This window comes from Protopterus annectens, chromosome 15.part0 (assembly GCF_019279795.1).
Source record: "Protopterus annectens isolate FY-2018-M chromosome 15.part0, PAN1.0, whole genome shotgun sequence".
NCBI lineage: Eukaryota > Metazoa > Chordata > Ceratodontiformes > Protopteridae > Protopterus > Protopterus annectens.
The window spans coordinates 794959588-794967111 of record NC_056749.1 but is presented as its reverse complement, the minus strand read 5'-3'; the positions used below and the strand labels follow the sequence as shown (position 1 = coordinate 794967111).

Here is a 7524-nt window from a genome sequence, read left to right as displayed (position 1 = left end):
TACTTTCGGGTGCAGTGTTGGGGCATTCTGGAGTCTAGGGTCATGGTTGGACTCCTAGTTAAAAACCATGTTGACCAGCTGCTGCAGAGAGGTTTTCAGGGCTCAGAGTGTAAGGTGGAGGCTTGGGACCAGCTGTCCAGAGAAATCACCAGTGTTACTGGTATCCCCCACACAGATGAGCAGTGGCGTCACCACCATGACAACCTGAAATTATGAAACAGAAGACTCTTGGACACCTGGGTCAAAGAAGCTCAGGTAGGGAATGACCCACATGTATGTAAGTAATTTTACCTCTGTTTTAACAATATGTATTCTGAATGTCTGCAAAGCTGGGATGCATAATGGTGTGCTTCTCTATCAATAGCTGCAGCTAAGAGGGCTCGCAATGTTGAGTCACACACTGGACACTTGGCCAGTTTGCACTGTGAGTGTGGTGAGTATGGATGTATTATGCTAACTGTAGTGAAATATGCAAGAAATACTAAAGCATTAACTGCATTAAAGTATATACAATAAAGTTTGTAGTGCCATAGATGTGGAATTACAGCTGTATTGCAAGAAATGAGTAATGCCAACTGCAGTACAATAAAAATATGAAACAATAGCAGTAACTGCTTTAAATTATAAACCCCCACACACCTACACGACCTACCTAACTATACAAATTTCACATCTCAGCTACTCTCTCATCTTTCTTCCAAATGGGAATGCCCTTGCCATGCTCCAACTTAAACCCCCACCTCATTCCACCTTGCACTGACTCATCCAACTACCTCTATTATTACTTCATCCCACCCAAAACAATCCCTCCACTACCAAAAACTAATTTTCTTTCTAATATCTATTGTACTATGCTCTCCAATCTCAAATATACTATTATCCTCACCTTGCATAATATTTTCCTAACCTACTAATGGCTAGTAGTTATATATTTTGAAATGTTAAACCTACAATTGAGTTAATAACAAAAATATTCACTTTATTTAAATGTTGAAATTTCTGTATTGAATAATGTCTTTCATTTTTGTAACATTGTGATAAGCCAATTACAAATTTCATGGAGCTTCTCTGTAAATGTTTAATTAGCTGTATGAACTATGTCCTTTTGTAACATGTGAAATGTAACTTGCAATTATTGTGGAGCTTTTTTCCCCAGGCCTCCACTGAAAATGGGCTCTTCTTGGCCCAGTGAACTTCCCCAGTCATCAAACTTAAATAAATAAAATAAAGTGCATAGTGCAATAAATGTGGAATTTGAGCTGTATTGCAAGAAACTAATAATGGCAACTGTTGTGCAATAAAACATGAAACAATACCAATAACACCAAGGGAAATGGTGTACATCAGGATTGTCTTTTTGTAACCATTGCAGTAGAGCTGTATGCAGTCAGGTTGTAAGGTAAGGTGCTGCAGTCAAGTATAACACTATCATAGCTGTAGAATGCAAATCTGATGGATGCAAATTGTATTGGTTAACTTGTATAGTACTGTGCAGGAGTGTTTCTAGGCCAATATTATTCACATAGTGCTCTGTCATCCACAGACATCAGGTAAAAAAGGTATATAGGTGAGGTAACCCACTCCATGAGCTGATATTGTTTGTTGACTTCACAGATATTTCAAACCACTAACAATAAATTGTGTACACCAGCATTGTTTATACAGATATATAGTGTACCTACTATCTGCGTTATGCTTGTATTTCATGCATGTATGTTCTACTGTCACTGCAGTCTAGTAAATACTGTAGTAATACTACCGGGTCATATTTTGGTTCCAGGTGAGCTCTAGACAAATATCAGTCAGTGTGTAGTTAGCAGTTACTCATTAGCTCAGTTTGTTAAATGCTCTGTATATAATACATTTTACCACACACAGACCAAGGTTTGAATCCAGTGCTATGTAGCACTAAATATTACAGTAGCAATCACGTAATTTTTACAAATTCTCTCTCCACAGGAACTACAGGTAAATGGGTGAGGTAGACCATATTATGAGTAGATAATTGTGTGTTTAGATGTCACAGACTGTTAATATCATTAGCAAGAATGCGTTCATCAGCAATGTTCAGTCAAAAATAAAATGTGTAATCCTGGTATGGCTGTATGCATGGAGTGTCTGTTAAAAGTTTCTGCAGTCAATTAATACATCCTATATAAATCTCCTCCCTATTCACTGCTATTGGGTTCTATTCCTACGCCTGCCAACCAAGGCATGAGACCTGTTTAGTGTCTGTACTGTACACATATATATTTCTCAAGTGTCACAATTTCACATTATGTAATTAATAGTGGGTAATCCGTCTGTCACAGGATTACCATGGAAATGATTACCTACATTTCAAAGTATCACCAAATCTGCCCACAGACAACTTTGATAGTTATATAGGTCCACCTGATGTGCAAGTGTTCTGTGTAGTTGTGTACCCACAATTGTTATTGCATGGCCCATAGTGTCCCATGCAAATAGCTTGAGAGGTATGTACATGCTACATCAGCTATATGAGACTCGTAGTTAATGTACCCATAAACAGGATACAGACCCGTATAGTAGATGGTAGTACTGTTGTCAAAGAAATAACCACAAATGTTACTAATGGACTGTTTTTCTCTCTCTCCCCACCCCTAACCCCTAATCTTAATTTATTTCTTATTGTTATTCATTGGTCATGGTTGACTATTAACATATATTATTAAAATAACTGTATTTTGGGAGATGTGTTTTATTATTGTTTTGTTTTATAACGGTTGCATATTAACATATCTTGTTACATTACCTATTTTGTTGGTGTTATGCTGTAACTGTTACTGGCATGCTGTTAGCATACTGACTTTTCTGTTATTTATTGTTGTGTTTCACATAATATGCATTGATATGTAATTGGGTTATTTCCAATGTTCTGCCATGCTGTTGTTACTTACAATGATTTGTTCATAACTAACCTGTATTTATTGCTATACCTCCATTACTACAGCACATCAGGCTAGGCTGGTTCCAGGTGATCTGACTACCTTGCCTCAACTGGCCAAGGCACCGGGTCTTAGCACATCTGGGACCCAGACTGGTGGTGCCCCCTCTGCTGCCCCTGCATCACCTGCGGTGTCAGGTGGGACCACCTCAAGAGATGGGGCCCAGCCTCCCCCTGGGGGCAGTGGCAGTGGAGCATTTTCACCCAGGCTGAACTGCTGGTCATGGTGCACAGGATTGTTCATCAGAGCAAGGATTGCTGCCTGTGCCAGATTTAGGGCATGCTGGCCAACCTGGTGGGGCAGACTCACCCTGACAGCCAGCCTGCAGCACAGCCACCCTGAAGGCAGTGAAGGAGCAATGTCAACTTTCCCATGGGTGTGGTTGTGAGTCACAATGCTACCATCCGGAGGCATGTGTGACTTGGATTCCACAACACCCACCCCATCCAAGGTGTTCACCCACCTCAAATGCCATACACTGTCTGCTGTCTTGTCTGTCTTGTCTGTCTGGAAATGCATCTTCTACCCAACTTACCTCCCCACATGTACCTAAGTCCATTACCCAACATTCTACTCTCACCTTAATTTAAAAAATAAATAAATAAATAAAAGGCATCTGTCCCCAAAAATAAAATATCACCCCATATATAGCTCTCCATTTCACACATGTATCCACTGGACACAAGTAATTTAGTCCAATTGGCTTGACAATGCAGTTATATTGTTCTCACTCCTCTCTCTGGGGGGTTTAGAGTTCAAATTCATCTACAAAATCTGTCAAAGTACACAGCTGTTGCTGTACAAGAAATGAATAGATATGGTTCTTTCCTATACCCTTCCTGCACATCCCTACATGCCTTTCACTATGTTTTTCCCCCGGCTTGCTCCATTTCACCCCATTTCTAGCTCCCCTTTTTTTCTTTTCTTTATATGTTTTTAGCGTAGAGCTGTGCAGCATGCTGTGTTGCACAGCTTTGCTTAGCTCAGCTAAATAGATCTCTAATGAGTATATGTGTTTTTAACACTGTAAATCACATGTACAAAATAAATACCTCTGCCATGTTTTGAACCCTAGCTCATCATACCTGCAGCACACTGCATTAACCCACCACACCATGCAGAGCTTAGTTAAAATAGGTGTTTTCATTAAAATATAAATATTGCCATTTACAGTCATTAGGCATGTCTTAGTGGAGCTGAATGCCACAACACACCGCACAAACTAAAATTAAAAATTAATGGGAAAAATGGGAGTGTACCTTGGACTCTGGTGCAATAATACACTACTAGACAGCCAAAGACATAAAAATGGATGTAAGTGAGGCCTGTGATAGCAGGTAAATGTGCCCTTGTGCCAACAACATGTAGAAAGACACCTGGTAAGACATTCATGGCAAAATACATATTCAGCTGAGACTCTGGTGCAGAAATACATCCATATAAAGCCATGCACATACTGATGGATGTAGAAAATGTTTGTCACAGCCTGTATATGTACACATATATCTTGTAAATACACCTGCTATAGCAGTGCTTAGTAGCTTAGTCTGATAAATGCCTTGTATGCAGCACATTTTGCTGCACACAGTCCTGGGTTTAAATCCAATCTTGTGTTGCAGTTCAGTTACATTATTGTGAAGACAGCAAGTAATGACTGGGTCATGCAATCTTTATCCGCACAGGCTACTGCTAATTAATGAACTACTATCCAGTTTTGCAAGTCAAAGGCCCGCAGGTAGGAACACACTACACATATCTGTATAGCATACCCATATGTCACCTACTACTCTGTTATTGGCACTGTTGCATAACAGATGTACCATAATCACATGCCTTGATTGGACTGTAAAAGGTACCCTTACCCTTTGTCTGCCATAATGACAGGACTACCACAGTTACATGTACAGCTTGTTGTCCTCCAAAATGTTCGCACTCCCCCATTAGTGTTCTAGGATTCAGCAGCAGCTGCAGCCTGTAGCACACACACACACACCTGTACATAAAGGTAGCTACTAGAGACCTATCATACCTCCCAACCTCCCTGCACAAGGAATCCAAGCATAGCCATACTTAATGGAAGTGAAAAATGTCCAGAGATTGGGATATGTTTTACAGTTTGCTTCTTCATGGATAGTGGGTTGCTACAATAACATCTATTGCATTAACATGCATATTCAGAGGAGTATGAAATCTGACACTCAAATGTGTGTCTTCCATTACTGACGTCAACCCACAATGTTTGCCAGGAAACTGCCAGATGACTAAATGTCATGGGACACTGACCACACATGAGGTGAAACTGTGGACATACTGCATAAATCTCTACAGTTCACAGTTATGATACCTACCCTCTCTGATGCTGTAGTCTCCACATCTCAGTAATGTCCATCTTAACAGATAAGAAAGGGGCCAAGGTCTACATGAAGGCCTTCTATATTGCACTGTGGTGGCATATCATTGGCTAATGATAGTACAATTCATCTGTTGTTTTGGCTATAATTACCATAGCAGAGCCACAGACTAGTGCAGAGGCAACTACCTACTAATGAGCAGTACCTTAACAAGGAAGCAGCTGGTTAATGGGAACAAATCTGTATGAGACTTACCTCACACAGAAAGCGTATTTTCAAAAGCTTATCGGAAGCAAAGTTCAACAAAGGAGTATTGCACTCAACCAGGTATATAATTGTTTTCTCCATACAACAGGATGCAGATGGGAGGATGGAGGTATGGGGAATAGGGATCACAGCAGTAAGCCTGTTGTACATCTGTGGTATTGACATGTCAGTGATGCAGATGGGAGGATGGATGTGTGGGGAATAGGGACACAGCAGTAAGCCTGTCTTAGATCTATAGTAATGACATGTCATTGATATTCAGCTGTCCTACACCAACAGGCATGCCTCTGAAATCTCCCTGATTTCCACTAACATCTTAGCTCTGTTCCTCTTATTCCCACCTACAATAGTTGGCTGTTGTAGGGGAGCTAGTGAATGACAAATAAAACATAGTGACAAGAGGTAAGGGTGTATACTCCTGTAATGTCAGATGATGTACACTATTTCACTTCCTCTCAGTCTGTCAATGTCTCACATAAATGCATCTAACATTTTAAAAGTGCCCCTGAGGTACTCTGGCTAAGTCCATGATTCTGCCTACGTTGTTGCCTGTTTGGTTGAAAGCTATGCCTAACATAGCTATCAACCTGTTATAGCAAGATATCTGAGCAAAGCCATAATGAATGGAGAGACAAAGACCCAAAGTTAAAGACACTGTAGCTATTGCTCGTACAAAGGAAGAAAGTGAATAGAATAACAGATATTACAGTAACATAACTGTGTTCTGAAGGGTATGATGTCTTAAACCCAGATGTCTGTCTTTATGTTCTGTCATCAGCCATCAATGATTGGCCAGCCTTTTGTCAGAAATCCACAATGTTGTGTGGAAATGACTAAAACTATGAGACAAACATCCTGACATTCTGCAAACATCTGTATAGTTTAGAGATATGCCTACAGAGAACACATACTGCAGCAGGTTTGCATTTTTCTGTCACTGTGGCACACTGGTGTTGCTGGACTTTCCCCATATAGTGGTTGCAACAGCACACTGATATTTGTCTGGCAGTGACCATATGACATATTAGTGGGAGTTTTCCGATAGGGGACACATCACAGGAGACTGCAGTGCTGGGCATAGGAACATACAGCAGAATCTGTGATGGCATACAGGGATATACCCCAGTATTGCCACTATCTTGGTGGTATACACCCATGCAGTGTTTTGCCAGACTGTGGGTATGATGTGTGAGGGAGCAGTAGATAGTGCAGGCCATAATGGGTGTGCTGGATCTGTACATACTGGACGTCCACCTATCTGGTCTTGTAATGTGTTCCTCTTTTGTTGTCTTTCAAGAGCCATATACCACAGAAGGCATGCCCCCCTTCTCAGATGTGGAGAAAAACATAATAATGGATGGACTGAAACAGCACCATCAGATCTTGTTTTCCAGGGGGAGGCATAATCGGGAACAGCGGGCAGCACTGTGGGCTGTCAATCAGATTGACCAACAGGACATTACCTATGAGCAGGAGCAACACAGGGCCACAGACATGCTGAATGCTGCATGACAAAGGAAAGCTCATTTTTCCAGGGATCATGCCACCACCCAGGGGCGGCTTGTGCTATAGGACTGCGGGACTGCAGCCCCCCATCTGTAAAATGGTCCCCCACCTGTAAAATGGATAAAATAAATTCCCCATTCCCCCCACCGTAGAACATATTAAAATAAAAAAAGTCTCAGACTCCGCGCATGTGTGCTTAGTTCCTGACTGCTGTGTTAGGCAGACCAGAACTCCAAGCACGCATGCTCAGGCATTCCTGAGCTCCAGACTGCTATGCTAGGCAGTCTGGATAGGGAAGGCAGGAAACTCCGCCATTCCAGCCCAGAGGTCTGTGCAGTGATGACCGCACAAACCGGAAGGTCATTGGACTGCATCGCCCACAGGCTGGACCAACAGCAGGAGGCTCTAGCCTCCTCACATCTCACTGGAGA

General features: G+C 41.5%; 1 pseudogene; it reads left to right on the top strand.

Moving 5' to 3' along the window:
- The window catches only part of LOC122789885, a 134923-nt pseudogene extending 127824 nt beyond the window's left edge, over positions 1–7099 (top strand).
- The last annotated feature ends 425 nt before the right edge of the window (positions 7100–7524 follow it).